At 46.3% G+C, this 18,227-nt stretch overlaps 13 non-coding genes and 28 pseudogenes across 13 annotated transcripts; all 41 read right to left on the reverse strand.

The window, feature by feature from the left end:
* Positions 1-247: 247 nt before the first annotated feature.
* LOC125313310 lies at positions 248-363 on the reverse strand (annotated as a pseudogene).
* Positions 364-678: 315 nt separating this feature from the next.
* Positions 679-795, reverse strand: LOC125313285 (annotated as a pseudogene).
* A 314-nt stretch (positions 796-1,109) lies between these two features.
* LOC125313313 lies at positions 1,110-1,226 on the reverse strand (annotated as a pseudogene).
* A 316-nt stretch (positions 1,227-1,542) lies between these two features.
* LOC125313255 lies at positions 1,543-1,659 on the reverse strand (annotated as a pseudogene).
* Positions 1,660-1,976: 317 nt separating this feature from the next.
* On the reverse strand, positions 1,977-2,094 carry LOC125313222 (annotated as a pseudogene).
* A 315-nt stretch (positions 2,095-2,409) lies between these two features.
* Positions 2,410-2,528, reverse strand: LOC125313274 (annotated as a pseudogene).
* A 315-nt stretch (positions 2,529-2,843) lies between these two features.
* LOC125313065 lies at positions 2,844-2,963 on the reverse strand. The gene has a single exon (XR_007197095.1). It is a non-coding gene; the product is annotated as a 5S ribosomal RNA (ribosomal RNA).
* A 314-nt stretch (positions 2,964-3,277) lies between these two features.
* On the reverse strand, positions 3,278-3,396 carry LOC125313350. The gene has a single exon (XR_007197156.1). It is a non-coding gene; the product is annotated as a 5S ribosomal RNA (ribosomal RNA).
* Positions 3,397-3,714: 318 nt separating this feature from the next.
* Positions 3,715-3,831, reverse strand: LOC125313206 (annotated as a pseudogene).
* A 318-nt stretch (positions 3,832-4,149) lies between these two features.
* LOC125313138 lies at positions 4,150-4,266 on the reverse strand (annotated as a pseudogene).
* Positions 4,267-4,584: 318 nt separating this feature from the next.
* LOC125313256 lies at positions 4,585-4,701 on the reverse strand (annotated as a pseudogene).
* Positions 4,702-5,021: 320 nt separating this feature from the next.
* LOC125313292 lies at positions 5,022-5,140 on the reverse strand. The gene has a single exon (XR_007197147.1). It is a non-coding gene; the product is annotated as a 5S ribosomal RNA (ribosomal RNA).
* Positions 5,141-5,457: 317 nt separating this feature from the next.
* On the reverse strand, positions 5,458-5,574 carry LOC125313200 (annotated as a pseudogene).
* Positions 5,575-5,889: 315 nt separating this feature from the next.
* Positions 5,890-6,008, reverse strand: LOC125313245 (annotated as a pseudogene).
* A 317-nt stretch (positions 6,009-6,325) lies between these two features.
* LOC125313291 lies at positions 6,326-6,443 on the reverse strand (annotated as a pseudogene).
* Positions 6,444-6,758: 315 nt separating this feature from the next.
* LOC125313182 lies at positions 6,759-6,876 on the reverse strand (annotated as a pseudogene).
* Positions 6,877-7,620: 744 nt separating this feature from the next.
* LOC125313114 lies at positions 7,621-7,737 on the reverse strand (annotated as a pseudogene).
* A 313-nt stretch (positions 7,738-8,050) lies between these two features.
* On the reverse strand, positions 8,051-8,169 carry LOC125313335 (annotated as a pseudogene).
* Positions 8,170-8,484: 315 nt separating this feature from the next.
* Positions 8,485-8,604, reverse strand: LOC125313309 (annotated as a pseudogene).
* Positions 8,605-8,917: 313 nt separating this feature from the next.
* On the reverse strand, positions 8,918-9,035 carry LOC125313262 (annotated as a pseudogene).
* A 318-nt stretch (positions 9,036-9,353) lies between these two features.
* Positions 9,354-9,470, reverse strand: LOC125313139 (annotated as a pseudogene).
* Positions 9,471-9,788: 318 nt separating this feature from the next.
* LOC125313303 lies at positions 9,789-9,907 on the reverse strand. The gene has a single exon (XR_007197148.1). It is a non-coding gene; the product is annotated as a 5S ribosomal RNA (ribosomal RNA).
* A 312-nt stretch (positions 9,908-10,219) lies between these two features.
* Positions 10,220-10,337, reverse strand: LOC125313001. Its single transcript, XR_007197032.1, has one exon. It is a non-coding gene; the product is annotated as a 5S ribosomal RNA (ribosomal RNA).
* A 314-nt stretch (positions 10,338-10,651) lies between these two features.
* On the reverse strand, positions 10,652-10,770 carry LOC125313085. Its single transcript, XR_007197115.1, has one exon. It is a non-coding gene; the product is annotated as a 5S ribosomal RNA (ribosomal RNA).
* Positions 10,771-11,086: 316 nt separating this feature from the next.
* On the reverse strand, positions 11,087-11,204 carry LOC125313239 (annotated as a pseudogene).
* A 315-nt stretch (positions 11,205-11,519) lies between these two features.
* LOC125313140 lies at positions 11,520-11,636 on the reverse strand (annotated as a pseudogene).
* Positions 11,637-11,948: 312 nt separating this feature from the next.
* On the reverse strand, positions 11,949-12,066 carry LOC125313223 (annotated as a pseudogene).
* Positions 12,067-12,381: 315 nt separating this feature from the next.
* LOC125313246 lies at positions 12,382-12,500 on the reverse strand (annotated as a pseudogene).
* Positions 12,501-12,811: 311 nt separating this feature from the next.
* Positions 12,812-12,928, reverse strand: LOC125313040. The gene has a single exon (XR_007197071.1). It is a non-coding gene; the product is annotated as a 5S ribosomal RNA (ribosomal RNA).
* Positions 12,929-13,245: 317 nt separating this feature from the next.
* LOC125313077 lies at positions 13,246-13,363 on the reverse strand. The gene has a single exon (XR_007197107.1). It is a non-coding gene; the product is annotated as a 5S ribosomal RNA (ribosomal RNA).
* A 313-nt stretch (positions 13,364-13,676) lies between these two features.
* Positions 13,677-13,793, reverse strand: LOC125313202 (annotated as a pseudogene).
* Positions 13,794-14,109: 316 nt separating this feature from the next.
* On the reverse strand, positions 14,110-14,227 carry LOC125313003. Its single transcript, XR_007197034.1, has one exon. It is a non-coding gene; the product is annotated as a 5S ribosomal RNA (ribosomal RNA).
* Positions 14,228-14,542: 315 nt separating this feature from the next.
* LOC125313079 lies at positions 14,543-14,662 on the reverse strand. The gene has a single exon (XR_007197109.1). It is a non-coding gene; the product is annotated as a 5S ribosomal RNA (ribosomal RNA).
* A 315-nt stretch (positions 14,663-14,977) lies between these two features.
* LOC125313224 lies at positions 14,978-15,095 on the reverse strand (annotated as a pseudogene).
* Positions 15,096-15,410: 315 nt separating this feature from the next.
* Positions 15,411-15,528, reverse strand: LOC125313183 (annotated as a pseudogene).
* A 318-nt stretch (positions 15,529-15,846) lies between these two features.
* Positions 15,847-15,964, reverse strand: LOC125313280 (annotated as a pseudogene).
* Positions 15,965-16,279: 315 nt separating this feature from the next.
* Positions 16,280-16,396, reverse strand: LOC125313238 (annotated as a pseudogene).
* A 313-nt stretch (positions 16,397-16,709) lies between these two features.
* Positions 16,710-16,829, reverse strand: LOC125313022. Its single transcript, XR_007197053.1, has one exon. It is a non-coding gene; the product is annotated as a 5S ribosomal RNA (ribosomal RNA).
* A 318-nt stretch (positions 16,830-17,147) lies between these two features.
* LOC125313299 lies at positions 17,148-17,266 on the reverse strand (annotated as a pseudogene).
* Positions 17,267-17,582: 316 nt separating this feature from the next.
* Positions 17,583-17,700, reverse strand: LOC125313083. The gene has a single exon (XR_007197113.1). It is a non-coding gene; the product is annotated as a 5S ribosomal RNA (ribosomal RNA).
* A 313-nt stretch (positions 17,701-18,013) lies between these two features.
* Positions 18,014-18,133, reverse strand: LOC125313045. The gene has a single exon (XR_007197076.1). It is a non-coding gene; the product is annotated as a 5S ribosomal RNA (ribosomal RNA).
* Between the last annotated feature and the right edge of the window lie 94 nt (positions 18,134-18,227).

The raw sequence follows: 18,227 nt of genomic DNA on the forward strand, positions 1-18,227 counted from the left end.
CTTTTTCCTGGTTTTCGTGCCCTGTCGCGTGATCGAGTTAACGGGATATTCCTTGGAAACGACAAACTAAGAAAAAAAATCCCCATGAATCGAAATTCGCACGTAACTTTTGATCCCGGGAAGGACTCACGGGGCCCGTAAGTACTTTTCGGAAGCTCGTTCGAGCCGGTCACGATGGGCCCGTTATGCCTTCCGAGTGCATTTCTTGAGTCGCAAAAAAAAATTAAAAAGTAAAAAACGAAAATGAGGGGTGCGACACGAGGACTTCCCGGGAGGTCACCCATCCTAGTACTACTCTCGCCCAAGCACGCTTAACCGGGTTCGATGGGATCCGGTGCATTAGTCTTTGGTATGATCGCACCCGTTATGTTATGCATTGCAAATATATTTGTAACAAATGCCCTTCCCCTTCTTGCAAAATGTTCGAACTTTCTTTTTCCTGGTTTTCGTGCCCTGTCGCGTGATCGGTTAACGGGATATTCCTTGGAAACGACAAACTAAGAAAAAAAATCCCCATGAATCGAAATTCGCACGTAACTTTTGATCCGGGAAGGACTCACGGGGCCCGTAAGTACTTTTCGGAAGCTCGTTCGAACCGGTCACGATGGGCCCGTTATGCCTTCCCGAGTGCATTTCTTGAGTCGCAAAAAAAAATTAAAAAGTAAAAAACGAAAATGAGGGGTGCAACACGAGGACTTCCCGGGAGGTCGCCCATCCTAGTACTACTCTCGCCCAAGCACGCTTAACCGGAGTTCGATGGGATCCGGTGCATTAGTCTTTGGTATGATCGCTACCCGTTATGTTATGCATTGCAAATATATTTGTAACAAATGCCCTTCCCCTTCTTGCAAAATGTTCGAACTTTCTTTTTCCTGGTTTTCGTGCCTGTCGCGTGATCGGTTAACGGGATATTCCTTGGAAACGACAAACTAAGAAAAAAAATCCCCATGAATCGAAATTCGCACGTAACTTTTGATCCGGGAAGGACTCACGGGGCCCGTAAGTACTTTTCGGAAGCTCGTTCGAGCCGGTCGCGATGGGCCCGTTATGCCTTCCGAGTGCATTTCTTGAGTCGCAAAAAAAAATTAAAAAGTAAAAAACGAAAATGAGGGGTGCAACGCGAGGACTTCCCGGGAGGTCACCCATCCTAGTACTACTCTCGCCCAAGCACGCTTAACCCGGGTTCGATGGGATCCGGTGCATTAGTCTTTGGTATGATCGCACCCGTTATGTTATGCATTGCAAATATATTTGTAACAAATGCCCTTCCCCTTCTTGCAAAATGTTCGAACTTTCTTTTTCCTGGTTTTCGTGCCCTGTCGCGTGATCGGTTAGCGGGATATTCCTTGGAAACGACAAACTAAGAAAAAAAATCCCCATGAATCGAAATTCGCACGTAACTTTTGATCCAGAAGGACTCACGGGGCCCGTAAGTACTTTTCGGAAGCTCGTTCCGAACCGGTCACGATGGGCCCCGTTATGCCTTCCCGAGTGCATTTCTTGAGTCGCAAAAAAAAATTAAAAAGTAAAAAACGAAAATGAGGGGTGCAACACGAGGACTTCCCGGGAGGTCACCCATCCTAGTACTACTCTCGCCCAAGCACGCTTAACCGGAGTTCGATGGGATCCGGTGCATTAGTCTTTGGTATGATCGCTACCCGTTATGTTATGCATTGCAAATATATTTGTAACAAATGCCCTTCCCCTTCTTGCAAAATGTTCGAACTTTCTTTTTCCTGGTTTTCGTGCCCTGTCGCGTGATCGGTTAACGGGATATTCCTTGGAAGCGACAAACTAAGAAAAAAAAATCCCCATGAATCGAAATTCGCACGTAACTTTTGATCCGGGAAGGACTCACGGGGCCCGTAAGTACTTTTCGGAAGCTCGTTCGAGCCGGTCACGATGGGCCCGTTATGCCTTCCCGAGTGCATTTCTTGAGTCGCAAAAAAAAATTAAAAAGTAAAAAACGAAAATGAGGGGTGCAACACGAGGACTTCCCGGGAGGTCGCCCATCCTAGTACTACTCTCGCCCAAGCACGCTTAACCCGGAGTTCGATGGGATCCGGTGCATTAGTCTTTGGTATGATCGCACCCGTTATGTTATGCATTGCAAATATATTTGTAACAAATGCCCTTCCCCTTCTTGCAAAATGTTCGAACTTTCTTTTTTCCTGGTTTTCGTGCCCTGTCGCGTGATCGGTTAACGGGATATTCCTTGGAAACGACAAACTAAGAAAAAAAATCCCCATGAATCGAAATTCGCACGTAACTTTTGATCCCGGAAGGACTCACGGGGCCCGTAAGTACTTTTCGGAGCTCGTTCGAGCCGGTCACGATGGGCCCCGTTATGCCTTCCGAGTGCATTTCTTGAGTCGCAAAAAAAAATTAAAAAGTAAAAAACGAAAATGAGGGGTGCAACACGAGGACTTCCCGGGGAGGTCACCCATCCTAGTACTACTCTCGCCCAAGCACGCTTAACCCGGAGTTCGATGGGATCCGGTGCATTAGTCTTTGGTATGATCGCACCCGTTATGTTATGCATTGCAAATATATTTGTAACAAATGCCCTTCCCCTTCTTGCAAAATGTTCGAACTTTCTTTTTCCTGGTTTTCGTGCCCTGTCGCGTGATCGAGTTAACGGGATATTCCTTGGAAGCGACAAACTAAGAAAAAAAATCCCCATGAATCGAAATTCGCACGTAACTTTTGATCCCGGAAGGACTCACGGGGCCGTAAGTACTTTTCGGAAAGCTCGTTCGAGCCGGTCACGATGGGCCCGTTATGCCTTCCGAGTGCATTTCTTGAGTCGCAAAAAAAAATTAAAAAGTAAAAAACGAAAATGAGGGGTGCAACACGAGGACTTCCCGGGAGGTCACCCATCCTAGTACTACTCTCGCCCAAGCACGCTTAACTTCGGAGTTACGATGGGATCCGGTGCATTAGTCTTTGGTATGATCGCACCCGTTATGTTATGCATTGCAAATATATTTGTAACAAATGCCCTTCCCCTTCTTGCAAAATGTTCGAACTTTCTTTTTTCCTGGTTTTCGTGCCCTGTCGCGTGATCGGTTAACGGGATATTCCTTGGAAACGACAAACTAAGAAAAAAAATCCCCATGAATCGAAATTCGCACGTAACTTTTGATCCGGAAGGACTCACGGGGCCCGTAAGTACTTTTCGGAAGCTCGTTCGAGCCGGTCACGATGGGCCCGTTATGCCCTTCCGAGTGCATTTCTTGAGTCGCAAAAAAAATTAAAAAGTAAAAAACGAAAATGAGGGGTGCAACGCGAGGACTTCCCGGGAGGTCACCCATCCTAGTACTACTCTCGCCCAAGCACGCTTAACTTCGGAGTTCTGATGGGATCCGGTGCATTAGTGCTGGTATGATCGCACCCGTTATGTTATGCATTGCAAATATATTTGTAACAAATGCCCTTCCCCTTCTTGCAAAATGTTCGAACTTTCTTTTTTCCTGGTTTTCGTGCCCTGTCGCGTGATCGAGTTAACGGGATATTCCTTGGAAGCGACAAACTAAGAAAAAAAATCCCCATGAATCGAAATTCGCACGTAACTTTTGATCCGGGAAGGACTCACGGGGCCCGTAAGTACTTTTCGGAAAGCTCGTTCGAGCCGGTCACGATGGGCCCGTTATGCCTTCCGAGTGCATTTCTTGAGTCGCTAAAAAAAAATTAAAAAGTAAAAAACGAAAATGAGGGGTGCAACACGAGGACTTCCCGGGAGGTCGCCCATCCTAGTACTACTCTCGCCCAAGCACGCTTAACCGGAGTTCGATGGGATCCGGTGCATTAGTCTTTGGTATGATCGCACCCGTTATGTTATGCATTGCAAATATATTTGTAACAAATGCCCTTCCCCTTCTTGCAAAATGTTCGAACTTTCTTTTTCCTGGTTTTTCGTGCCCCGTCGCGTGATCGGTTAACGGGATATTCCTTGGAAGCGACAAACTAAGAAAAAAAATCCCCATGAATCGAAATTCGCACGTAACTTTTGATCCAAGGAAGGACTCACGGGGCCCGTAAGTACTTTTCGGAAAGCTCGTTCGAGCCGGTCACGATGGGCCCCGTTATGCCTTCCGAGTGCATTTCTTGAGTCGCAAAAAAAAATTAAAAAGTAAAAAACGAAAATGAGGGGTGCAACACGAGGACTTCCCGGGAGGTCACCCATCCTAGTACTACTCTCGCCCAAGCACGCTTAACCGGAGTTCGATGGGATCCGGTGCATTAGTCTTTGGTATGATCGCACCCGTTATGTTATGCATTGCAAATATATTTGTAACAAATGCCCTTCCCCTTCTTGCAAAATGTTCGAACTTTCTTTTTTCTGGTTTTCGTGCCCTGTCGCGTGATCGGTTAACGGGATATTCCTTGGAAGCGACAAACTAAGAAAAAAAATCCCCATGAATCGAAATTCGCACGTAACTTTTGATCCGGGAAGGACTCACGGGGCCCGTAAGTACTTTTCGGAAAGCTCGTTCGAGCCGGTCACGATGGGCCCCGTTATGCCTTCCCGAGTGCATTTCTTGAGTCGCAAAAAAAAATTAAAAAGTAAAAAACGAAAATGAGGGGGTGCAACACGAGGACTTCCCGGGAGGTCACCCATCCTAGTACTACTCTCGCCCAAGCACGCTTAACCGGAGTTCGATGGGATCCGGTGCATTAGTCTTTGGTATGATCGCTACCCGTTATGTTATGCATTGCAAATATATTTGTAACAAATGCCCTTCCCCTTCTTGCAAAATGTTCGAACTTTCTTTTTTCCTGGTTTTCGTGCCCTGTCGCGTGATCGGTTAACGGGATATTCCTTGGAAACGACAAACTAAGAAAAAAAATCCCCATGAATCGAAATTCGCACGTAACTTTTGATCCCAGGAAGGACTCACGGGGCCCGTAAGTACTTTTCGGAAAGCTCGTTCGAACCGGTCCACGATGGGCCCCGTTATGCCTTCCCGAGTGCATTTCTTGAGTCGCAAAAAAAATTAAAAAGTAAAAAACGAAAATGAGGGGTGCAACACGAGGACTTCCCGGGAGGTCACCCATCCTAGTACTACTCTCGCCCAAGCACGCTTAACTTCGGAGTTCTGATGGGATCCGGTGCATTAGTGCTGGTATGATCGCACCCGTTATGTTATGCATTGCAAATATATTTGTAACAAATGCCCTTCCCCTTCTTGCAAAATGTTCGAACTTTCTTTTTTCCTGGTTTTCGTGCCCTGTCGCGTGATCGAGTTAACGGGATATTCCTTGGAAACGACAAACTAAGAAAAAAAATCCCCATGAATCGAAATTCGCACGTAACTTTTGATCCGGGAAGGACTCACGGGGCCCGTAAGTACTTTTCGGAAGCTCGTTCGAACCGGTCACGATGGGCCCCGTTATGCCTTTCCGAGTGCATTTCTTGAGTCGCAAAAAAAAATTAAAAAGTAAAAAACGAAAATGAGGGTGCAACACGAGGACTTCCCGGGAGGTCACCCATCCTAGTACTACTCTCGCCCAAGCACGCTTAACCGGAGTTCGATGGGATCCGGTGCATTAGTCTTTGGTATGATCGCACCCGTTATGTTATGCATTGCAAATATATTTGTAACAAATGCCCTTCCCCTTCTTGCAAAATGTTCGAACTTTCTTTTTTCTGGTTTTCGTGCCTGTCGCGTGATCGGTTAACGGGATATTCCTTGGAAGCGACAAACTAAGAAAAAAAATCCCCATGAATCGAAATTCGCACGTAACTTTTGATCCGGAAGGACTCACGGGGCCCGTAAGTACTTTTCGGAAAGCTCGTTCGAGCCGGTCCGCGATGGGCCCCGTTATGCCTTCCGAGTGCATTTCTTGAGTCGCAAAAAAAAATTAAAAAGTAAAAAACGAAAATGAGGGGTGCAACACGAGGACTTCCCGGGAGGTCACCCATCCTAGTACTACTCTCGCCCAAGCACGCTTAACCCGGAGTTACGATGGGATCCGGTGCATTAGTCTTTGGTATGATCGCACCCGTTATGTTATGCATTGCAAATATATTTGTAACAAATGCCCTTCCCCTTCTTGCAAAATGTTCGAACTTTCTTTTTTCCTGGTTTTCGTGCCTGTCGCGTGATCGGTTAGCGGGATATTCCTTGGAAACGACAAACTAAGAAAAAAAAATCCCCATGAATCGAAATTCGCACGTAACTTTTGATCCGGGAAGGACTCACGGGGCCCGTAAGTACTTTTCGGAAGCTCGTTCGAGCCGGTCACGATGGGCCCCGTTATGCCTTCCGAGTGCATTTCTTGAGTCGCTTAAAAAAAATTAAAAAGTAAAAAACGAAAATGAGGGGTGCAACACGAGGACTTCCCGGGAGGTCGCCCATCCTAGTACTACTCTCGCCCAAGCACGCTTAACCCGGAGTTCGATGGGATCCGGTGCATTAGTCTTTGGTATGATCGCTACCCGTTATGTTATGCATTGCAAATATATTTGTAACAAATGCCCTTCCCCTTCTTGCAAAATGTTCGAACTTTCTTTTTTCCTGGTTTTCGTGCCCTGTCGCGTGATCGGTTAACGGGATATTCCTTGGAAACGACAAACTAAGAAAAAAAATCCCCATGAATCGAAATTCGCACGTAACTTTTGATCCGGAAGGACTCACGGGGCCCGTAAGTACTTTTCGGAAAGCTCGTTCGAGCCGGTCACGATGGGCCCGTTATGCCTTCCGAGTGCATTTCTTGAGTCGCAAAAAAAATTAAAAAGTAAAAAACGAAAATGAGGGGTGCAACACGAGGACTTCCCGGGAGGTCACCCATCCTAGTACTACTCTCGCCCAAGCACGCTTAACCCGGAGTTCGATGGGATCCGGTGCATTAGTCTTTGGTATGATCGCACCCGTTATGTTATGCATTGCAAATATATTTGTAACAAATGCCCTTCCCCTTCTTGCAAAATGTTCGAACTTTCTTTTTTCTGGTTTTCGTGCCCTGTCGCGTGATCGGTTAACGGGATATTCCTTGGAAGCGACAAACTAAGAAAAAAAATCCCCATGAATCGAAATTCGCACGTAACTTTTGATCCGGGAAGGACTCACGGGGCCCGTAAGTACTTTTCGGAAGCTCGTTCGAGCCGGTCACGATGGGCCCGTTATGCCTTCCGAGTGCATTTCTTGAGTCGCAAAAAAAATTAAAAAGTAAAAAACGAAAATGAGGGGTGCAACACGAGGACTTCCCGGGAGGTCACCCATCCTAGTACTACTCTCGCCCAAGCACGCTTAACCCGGGTTCGATGGGATCCGGTGCATTAGTCTTTGGTATGATCCGCCCGTTATGTTATGCATTGCAAATATATTTGTAACAAATGCCCTTCCCCTTCTTGCAAAATGTTCGAACTTTCTTTTTCCTGGTTTTCGTGCCCTGTCGCGTGATCAGTTAACGGGATATTCCTTGGAAAGCGACAAACTAAGAAAAAAAATCCCCGTGAATCGAAATTCGCACGTAACTTTTGATCCGGAAGGACTCACGGGGCCCGTAAGTACTTTTCGGAAAGCTCGTTCGAGCCGGTCACGATGGGCCCCGTTATGCCTTCCGAGTGCATTTCTTGAGTCGCAAAAAAAATTAAAAAGTAAAAAACGAAAATGAGGGGTGCGACACGAGGACTTCCCGGGAGGTCACCCATCCTAGTACTACTCTCGCCCAAGCACGCTTAACCGGAGTTCGATGGGATCCGGTGCATTAGTCTTTGGTATGATCGCACCCGTTATGTTATGCATTGCAAATATATTTGTAACAAATGCCCTTCCCCTTCTTGCAAAATGTTCGAACTTTCTTTTTTCTGGTTTTCGTGCCTGTCGCGTGATCGGTTAACGGGATATTCCTTGGAAACGACAAACTAAGAAAAAAAATCCCCATGAATCGAAATTCGCACGTAACTTTTGATCCGGGAAGGACTCACGGGGCCCGTAAGTACTTTTCGGAAGCTCGTTCGAACCGGTCACGATGGGCCCGTTATGCCTTCCCGAGTGCATTTCTTGAGTCGCAAAAAAAATTAAAAAGTAAAAAACGAAAATGAGGGGTGCAACACGAGGACTTCCCGGGGAGGTCACCCATCCTAGTACTACTCTCGCCCAAGCACGCTTAACCGGAGTTACGATGGGATCCGGTGCATTAGTCTTTGGTATGATCGCTACCCGTTATGTTATGCATTGCAAATATATTTGTAACAAATGCCCTTCCCCTTCTTGCAAAATGTTCGAACTTTCTTTTTCCTGGTTTTCGTGCCTGTCGCGTGATCAGTTAACGGGATATTCCTTGGAAAGCGACAAACTAAGAAAAAAAATCCCCATGAATCGAAATTCGCACGTAACTTTTGATCCGGAAGGACTCACGGGGCCCGTAAGTACTTTTCGGAAAGCTCGTTCGAACCGGTCACGATGGGCCCGTTATGCCTTCCGAGTGCATTTCTTGAGTCGCAAAAAAAAATTAAAAAGTAAAAAACGAAAATGAGGGGTGCAACACGAGGACTTCCCGGAGGAGGTCGCCCATCCTAGTACTACTCTCGCCCAAGCACGCTTAACCCGGAGTTCGATGGGATCCGGTGCATTAGTCTTTGGTATGATCGCACCCGTTATGTTATGCATTGCAAATATATTTGTAACAAATGCCCTTCCCCTTCTTGCAAAATGTTCGAACTTTCTTTTTCCTGGTTTTCGTGCCTGTCGCGTGATCAGTTAACGGGATATTCCTTGGAAGCGACAAACTAAGAAAAAAAAATCCCCATGAATCGAAATTCGCACGTAACTTTTGATCCGGAAGGACTCACGGGGCCCGTAAGTACTTTTCGGAAGCTCGTTCGAGCCGGTCACGATGGGCCCCGTTATGCCTTCCGAGTGCATTTCTTGAGTCGCAAAAAAAATTAAAAAGTAAAAAACGAAAATGAGGGGTGCAACACGAGGACTTCCCGGGAGGTCACCCATCCTAGTACTACTCTCGCCCAAGCACGCTTAACCCGGAGTTCGATGGGATCCGGTGCATTAGTCTTTGGTATGATCGCTACCCGTTATGTTATGCATTGCAAATATATTTGTAATAAATGCCCTTCCCCTTCTTGCAAAATGTTCGAACTTTCTTTTTTCCTGGTTTTCGTGCCCTGTCGCGTGATCGGTTAACGGGATATTCCTTGGAAACGACAAACTAAGAAAAAAAATCCCCATGAATCGAAATTCGCACGTAACTTTTGATCCCGGAAGGACTCACGGGGCCCGTAAGTACTTTTCGGAAAGCTCGTTCGAACCGGTCCACGATGGGCCCCGTTATGCCTTCCCAGTGCATTTCTTGAGTCGCAAAAAAAATTAAAAAGTAAAAAACGAAAATGAGGGGTGCAACACGAGGACTTCCCGGGAGGTCACCCATCCTAGTACTACTCTCGCCCAAGCACGCTTAACCGGAGTTCGATGGGATCCGGTGCATTAGTCTTTGGTATGATCGCACCCGTTATGTTATGCATTGCAAATATATTTGTAATAAATGCCCTTCCCCTTCTTGCAAAATGTTCGAACTTTCTTTTTTCCTGGTTTTTCGTGCCCTGTCGCGTGATCGGTTAACGGGATATTCCTTGGAAACGACAAACTAAGAAAAAAAATCCCCATGAATCGAAATTCGCACGTAACTTTTGATCCGGAAGGACTCACGGGGCCCGTAAGTACTTTTCGGAAGCTCGTTCGAACCGGTCACGATGGGCCCCGTTATGCCTTCCCGAGTGCATTTCTTGAGTCGCAAAAAAAAATTAAAAAGTAAAAAACGAAAATGAGGGGGTGCAACACGAGGACTTCCCGGGAGGTCACCCATCCTAGTACTACTCTCGCCCAAGCACGCTTAACTTCGGAGTTCTGATGGGATCCGGTGCATTAGTGCTGGTATGATCGCACCCGTTATGTTATGCATTGCAAATATATTTGTAACAAATGCCCTTCCCCTTCTTGCAAAATGTTCGAACTTTCTTTTTCCTGGTTTTCGTGCCTGTCGCGTGATCGGTTAGCGGGATATTCCTTGGAAACGACAAACTAAGAAAAAAAATCCCCATGAATCGAAATTCGCACGTAACTTTTGATCCGGAAGGACTCACGGGGCCCGTAAGTACTTTTCGGAAGCTCGTTCGAGCCGGTCACGATGGGCCCGTTATGCCTTCCCGAGTGCATTTCTTGAGTCGCAAAAAAAATTAAAAAGTAAAAAACGAAAATGAGGGGTGCAACACGAGGACTTCCCGGGAGGTCACCCATCCTAGTACTACTCTCGCCCAAGCACGCTTAACTCCGGAGTTCGATGGGATCCGGTGCATTAGTGCTGGTATGATCGCACCCGTTATGTTATGCATTGCAAATATATTTGTAACAAATGCCCTTCCCCTTCTTGCAAAATGTTCGAACTTTCTTTTTTCCTGGTTTTCGTGCCCTGTCGCGTGATCAGTTAACGGGATATTCCTTGGAAACGACAAACTAAGAAAAAAAATCCCCATGAATCGAAATTCGCACGTAACTTTTGATCCAGAAGGACTCACGGGGCCCGTAAGTACTTTTCGGAAGCTCGTTCGAACCGGTCGCGATGGGCCCCGTTATGCCTTCCGAGTGCATTTCTTGAGTCGCAAAAAAAATTAAAAAGTAAAAAACGAAAATGAGGGGTGCGACACGAGGACTTCCCGGGGAGGTCACCCATCCTAGTACTACTCTCGCCCAAGCACGCTTAACCCGGAGTTACGATGGGATCCGGTGCATTAGTGCTGGTATGATCGCACCCGTTATGTTATGCATTGCAAATATATTTGTAACAAATGCCCTTCCCCTTCTTGCAAAATGTTCGAACTTTCTTTTTCCTGGTTTTCGTGCCCTGTCGCGTGATTGGTTAACGGGATATTCCTTGGAAACGACAAACTAAGAAAAAAAATCCCCATGAATCGAAATTCGCACGTAACTTTTGATCCGGGAAGGACTCACGGGGCCCGTAAGTACTTTTCGGAAAGCTCGTTCGAGCCGGTCACGATGGGCCCGTTATGCCTTCCGGAGTGCATTTCTTGAGTCGCAAAAAAAAATTAAAAAGTAAAAAACGAAAATGAGGGGTGCAACGCGAGGACTTCCCGGGAGGTCACCCATCCTAGTACTACTCTCGCCCAAGCACGCTTAACCCGGAGTTCGATGGGATCCGGTGCATTAGTCTTTGGTATGATCGCACCCGTTATGTTATGCATTGCAAATATATTTGTAATAAATGCCCTTCCCCTTCTTGCAAAATGTTCGAACTTTCTTTTTCCTGGTTTTCGTGCCCTGTCGCGTGATTAGTTAACGGGATATTCCTTGGAAACGACAAACTAAGAAAAAAAATCCCCATGAATCGAAATTCGCACGTAACTTTTGATCCCGGAAGGACTCACGGGGCCCGTAAGTACTTTTCGGAAAGCTCGTTCGAGCCGGTCACGATGGGCCCCGTTATGCCTTCCGAGTGCATTTCTTGAGTCGCAAAAAAAATTAAAAAGTAAAAAACGAAAATGAGGGGTGCAACACGAGGACTTCCCGGGAGGTCACCCATCCTAGTACTACTCTCGCCCAAGCACGCTTAACCGGAGTTCGATGGGATCCGGTGCATTAGTCTTTGGTATGATCGCACCCGTTATGTTATGCATTGCAAATATATTTGTAATAAATGCCCTTCCCCTTCTTGCAAAATGTTCGAACTTTCTTTTTCCTGGTTTTCGTGCCCGTCGCGTGATTAGTTAACGGGATATTCCTTGGAAGCGACAAACTAAGAAAAAAAATCCCCATGAATCGAAATTCGCACGTAACTTTTGATCCGGGAAGGACTCACGGGGCCCGTAAGTACTTTTCGGAAGCTCGTTCGAGCCGGTCACGATGGGCCCGTTATGCCTTCCGAGTGCATTTCTTGAGTCGCAAAAAAAATTAAAAAGTAAAAAACGAAAATGAGGGGTGCAACACGAGGACTTCCCGGGAGGTCGCCCATCCTAGTACTACTCTCGCCCAAGCACGCTTAACCCGGAGTTCGATGGGATCCGGTGCATTAGTCTTTGGTATGATCGCACCCGTTATGTTATGCATTGCAAATATATTTGTAATAAATGCCCTTCCCCTTCTTGCAAAATGTTCGAACTTTCTTTTTTCCTGGTTTTCGTGCCCTGTCGCGTGATTAGTTAACGGGATATTCCTTGGAAACGACAAACTAAGAAAAAAAATCCCCATGAATCGAAATTCGCACGTAACTTTTGATCCGGGAAGGACTCACGGGGCCCGTAAGTACTTTTCGGAAGCTCGTTCGAGCCGGTCACGATGGGCCCGTTATGCCTTCCGAGTGCATTTCTTGAGTCGCAAAAAAAAATTAAAAAGTAAAAAACGAAAATGAGGGGTGCAACACGAGGACTTCCCGGGAGGTCACCCATCCTAGTACTACTCTCGCCCAAGCACGCTTAACCCGGAGTTACGATGGGATCCGGTGCATTAGTCTTTGGTATGATCGCACCCGTTATGTTATGCATTGCAAATATATTTGTAATAAATGCCCTTCCCCTTCTTGCAAAATGTTCGAACTTTCTTTTTCCTGGTTTTCGTGCCTGTCGCGTGATCAGTTAACGGGATATTCCTTGGAAACGACAAACTAAGAAAAAAAATCCCCATGAATCGAAATTCGCACGTAACTTTTGATCCGGAAGGACTCACGGGGCCCGTAAGTACTTTTCGGAGCTCGTTCGAGCCGGTCACGATGGGCCCGTTATGCCTTCCGAGTGCATTTCTTGAGTCGTAAAAAAAAATTAAAAAGTAAAAAACGAAAATGAGGGGTGCAACACGAGGACTTCCCGGGAGGTCGCCCATCCTAGTACTACTCTCGCCCAAGCACGCTTAACCCGGAGTTCGATGGGATCCGGTGCATTAGTGCTGGTATGATCGCACCCGTTATGTTATGCATTGCAAATATATTTGTAATAAATGCCCTTCCCCTTCTTGCAAAATGTTCGAACTTTCTTTTTTCTGGTTTTCGTGCCTTTTGTCGCGTGATTAGTTAACGGGATATTCCTTGGAAACGACAAACTAAGAAAAAAAATCCCCATGAATCGAAATTCGCACGTAACTTTTGATCCGGAAGGACTCACGGGGCCCGTAAGTACTTTTCGGAAAGCTCGTTCCGAGCCGGTCACGATGGGCCCCGTTATGCCTTCCCGAGTGCATTTCTTGAGTCGCAAAAAAATTAAAAAGTAAAAAACGAAAATGAGGGGTGCAACACGAGGACTTCCCGGGGAGGTCACCCATCCTAGTACTACTCTCGCCCAAGCACGCTTAACCCGGAGTTCGATGGGATCCGGTGCATTAGTGCTGGTATGATCGCACCCGTTATGTTATGCATTGCAAATATATTTGTAATAAATGCCCTTCCCCTTCTTGCAAAATGTTCGAACTTTCTTTTTCCTGGTTTTCGTGCCCTGTCGCGTGATTAGTTAACGGGATATTCCTTGGAAACGACAAACTAAGAAAAAAAATCCCCATGAATCGAAATTCGCACGTAACTTTTGATCCGGAAGGACTCACGGGGCCCGTAAGTACTTTTCGGAAGCTCGTTCGAGCCGGTCACGATGGGCCCCGTTATGCCTTCCGAGTGCATTTCTTGAGTCGCAAAAAAAATTAAAAAGTAAAAAACGAAAATGAGGGGTGCGACACGAGGACTTCCCGGGAGGTCGCCCATCCTAGTACTACTCTCGCCCAAGCACGCTTAACCGGAGTTCGATGGGATCCGGTGCATTAGTCTTTGGTATGATCGCACCCGTTATGTTATGCATTGCAAATATATTTGTAATAAATGCCCTTCCCCTTCTTGCAAAATGTTCGAACTTTCTTTTTCCTGGTTTTCGTGCCCTGTCGCGTGATTAGTTAGCGGGATATTCCTTGGAAACGACAAACTAAGAAAAAAAATCCCCATGAATCGAAATTCGCACGTAACTTTTGATCCGGAAGGACTCACGGGGCCCGTAAGTACTTTTCGGAAAGCTCGTTCCGAACCGGTCACGATGGGCCCCGTTATGCCTTCCCGAGTGCATTTCTTGAGTCGCAAAAAAAATTAAAAAGTAAAAAACGAAAATGAGGGGTGCAACACGAGGACTTCCCGGGAGGTCACCCATCCTAGTACTACTCTCGCCCAAGCACGCTTAACTCCGGAGTTCGATGGGATCCGGTGCATTAGTGCTGGTATGATCGCACCCGTTATGTTATGCATTGCAAATATATTTGTAATAAATGCCCTTCCCCTTCTTGCAAAATGTTCGAACTTTCTTTTTTCCTGGTTTTCGTGCCCTGTCGCGTGATTAGTTAACGGGATATTCCTTGGAAACGACAAACTAAGAAAAAAAATCCCCATGAATCGAAATTCGCACGTAACTTTTGATCCGGAAGGACTCACGGGGCCCGTAAGTACTTTTCGGAAGCTCGTTCGAGCCGGTCACGATGGGCCCCGTTATGCCTTTCCGAGTGCATTTCTTGAGTCGCAAAAAAAATTAAAAAGTAAAAAACGAAAATGAGGGGTGCAACACGAGGACTTCCCGGGAGGTCACCCATCCCTAGTACTACTCTCGCCCAAGCACGCTTAACCGGAGTTCTGATGGGATCCGGTGCATTAGTGCTTTGGTATGATCGCACCCGTTATGTTATGCATTGCAAATATATTTGTAATAAATGCCCTTCCCCTTCTTGCAAAATGTTCGAACTTTCTTTTTTCCTGGTTTTCGTGCCCTGTCGCGTGATTAGTTAACGGGATATTCCTTGGAAACGACAAACTAAGAAAAAAAATCCCCATGAATCGAAATTCGCACGTAACTTTTGATCCGGAAGGACTCACGGGGCCCGTAAGTACTTTTCGGAAGCTCGTTCGAGCCGGTCCACGATGGGCCCCGTTATGCCTTCCGAGTGCATTTCTTGAGTCGCAAAAAAAATTAAAAAGTAAAAAACGAAAATGAGGGGTGCAACACGAGGACTTCCCGGGAGGTCGCCCATCCTAGTACTACTCTCGCCCAAGCACGCTTAACCCGGAGTTCGATGGGATCCGGTGCATTAGTCTTTGGTATGATCGCACCCGTTATGTTATGCATTGCAAATATATTTGTAATAAATGCCCTTCCCCTTCTTGCAAAATGTTCGAACTTTCTTTTTCCTGGTTTTCGTGCCCTGTCGCGTGATTAGTTAACGGGATATTCCTTGGAAGCGACAAACTAAGAAAAAAAATCCCCATGAATCGAAATTCGCACGTAACTTTTGATCCGGAAGGACTCACGGGGCCCGTAAGTACTTTTCGGAAGCTCGTTCGAGCCGGTCACGATGGGCCCCGTTATGCCTTCCCGAGTGCATTTCTTGAGTCGCAAAAAAAAATTAAAAAGTAAAAAACGAAAATGAGGGGTGCAACACGAGGACTTCCCGGGAGGTCACCCATCCTAGTACTACTCTCGCCCAAGCACGCTTAACCCGGAGTTCGATGGGATCCGGTGCATTAGTCTTTGGTATGATCGCACCCGTTATGTTATGCATTGCAAATATATTTGTAATAAATGCCCTTCCCCTTCTTGCAAAATGTTCGAACTTTCTTTTTCCTGGTTTTCGTGCCCTGTCGCGTGATTAGTTAACGGGATATTCCTTGGAAAGCGACAAACTAAGAAAAAAAATCCCCATGAATCGAAATTCGCACGTAACTTTTGATCCGAAGAAGGACTCACGGGGCCCGTAAGTACTTTTCGGAAAGCTCGTTCGAGCCGGTCACGATGGGCCCCGTTATGCCTTTCCGAGTGCATTTCTTGAGTCGCAAAAAAAATTAAAAAGTAAAAAACGAAAATGAGGGGTGCAACACGGGGACTTCCCGGGAGGTCACCCATCCTAGTACTACTCTCGCCCAAGCACGCTTAACCCGGAGTTCGATGGGATCCGGTGCATTAGTCTTTGGTATGATCGCTACCCGTTATGTTATGCATTGCAAATATATTTGTAATAAATGCCCTTCCCCTTCTTGCAAAATGTTCGAACTTTCTTTTTTCTGGTTTTCGTGCCTGTCGCGTGATTAGTTAACGGGATATTCCTTGGAAACGACAAACTAAGAAAAAAAAATCCCCATGAATCGAAATTCGCACGTAACTTTTGATCCGGAAGGACTCACGGGGCCCGTAAGTACTTTTCGGAAAGCTCGTTCGAGCCGGTCACGATGGGCCCCGTTATGCCTTCCGAGTGCATTTCTTGAGTCGCAAAAAAAATTAAAAAGTAAAAAACGAAAATGAGGGGTGCAACACGAGGACTTCCCGGGAGGTCGCCCATCCTAGTACTACTCTCGCCCAAGCACGCTTAGCCGGAGTTCGATGGGATCCGGTGCATTAGTCTTTGGTATGATCGCACCCGTTATGTTATGCATTGCAAATATATTTGTAATAAATGCCCTTCCCCTTCTTGCAAAATGTTCGAACTTTCTTTCTTCCTGGTTTTCGTGCCCTGTCGCGTGATTAGTTAGCGGGATATTCCTTGGAAACGACAAACTAAGAAAAAAAATCCCCATGAATCGAAATTCGCACGTAACTTTTGATCCGGAAGGACTCACGGGGCCCGTAAGTACTTTTCGGAAAGCTCGTTCGAGCCGGTCACGATGGGCCCGTTATGCCTTCCGAGTGCATTTCTTGAGTCGCAAAAAAATTAAAAAGTAAAAAACGAAAATGAGGGGTGCAACACGAGGACTTCCCGGGAGGTCACCCATCCTAGTACTACTCTCGCCCAAGCACGCTTAACTTCGGAGTTCTGATGGGATCCGGTGCATTAGTCTTTGGTATGATCGCACCCGTTATGTTATGCATTGCAAATATATTTGTAATAAATGCCCTTCCCCTTCTTGCAAAATGTTCGAACTTTCTTTTTTCCTGGTTTTCGTGCCCTGTCGCGTGATTAGTTAACGGGATATTCCTTGGAAACGACAAACTAAGAAAAAAAATCCCCATGAATCGAAATTCGCACGTAACTTTTGATCCGGGAAGGACTCACGGGGCCCGTAAGTACTTTTCGGAAGCTCGTTCCGAACCGGTCACGATGGGCCCCGTTATGCCTTCCCGAGTGCATTTCTTGAGTCGCAAAAAAAAATTAAAAAGTAAAAAACGAAAATGAGGGGTGCAACACGAGGACTTCCCGGGGAGGTCGCCCATCCTAGTACTACTCTCGCCCAAGCACGCTTAACCCGGAGTTCGATGGGATCCGGTGCATTAGTCTTTGGTATGATCGCACCCGTTATGTTATGCATTGCAAATATATTTGTAATAAATGCCCTTCCCCTTCTTGCAAAATGTTCGAACTTTCTTTTTCCTGGTTTTCGTGCCCTGTCGCGTGATTAGTTAACGGGATATTCCTTGGAAACGACAAACTAAGAAAAAAAATCCCCATGAATCGAAATTCGCACGTAACTTTTGATCCGGAAGGACTCACGGGGCCCGTAAGTACTTTTCGGAAAGCTCGTTCGAGCCGGTCCACGATGGGCCCCGTTATGCCTTCCGAGTGCATTTCTTGAGTCGCAAAAAAAATTAAAAAGTAAAAAACGAAAATGAGGGGGTGCAACACGAGGACTTCCCGGGAGGTCGCCCATCCTAGTACTACTCTCGCCCAAGCACGCTTAACCGGAGTTCGATGGGATCCGGTGCATTAGTGCTTTGGTATGATCGCACCCGTTATGTTATGCATTGCAAATATATTTGTAATAAATGCCCTTCCCCTTCTTGCAAAATGTTCGAACTTTCTTTTTCCTGGTTTTCGTGCCCTGTCGCGTGATTAGTTAACGGGATATTCCTTGGAAACGACAAACTAAGAAAAAAAATCCCCATGAATCGAAATTCGCACGTAACTTTTGATCCGGAAGGACTCACGGGGCCCGTAAGTACTTTTCGGAAGCTCGTTCGAGCCGGTCACGATGGGCCCCGTTATGCCTTCCGAGTGCATTTCTTGAGTCGCAAAAAAAATTAAAAAGTAAAAAACGAAAATGAGGGGTGCAACACGAGGACTTCCCGGGAGGTCACCCATCCTAGTACTACTCTCGCCCAAGCACGCTTAACTTCGGAGTTCTGATGGGATCCGGTGCATTAGTCTTTGGTATGATCGCCCCGTTATGTTATGCATTGCAAATATATTTGTAATAAATGCCCTTCCCCTTCTTGCAAAATGTTCGAACTTTCTTTTTCCTGGTTTTCGTGCCTGTCG

This window comes from Rhodamnia argentea, unplaced genomic scaffold, assembly GCF_020921035.1.
Source record: "Rhodamnia argentea isolate NSW1041297 unplaced genomic scaffold, ASM2092103v1 Rarg_v2.17, whole genome shotgun sequence".
NCBI classification, from domain to species: Eukaryota; Viridiplantae; Streptophyta; class Magnoliopsida; order Myrtales; family Myrtaceae; genus Rhodamnia; species Rhodamnia argentea.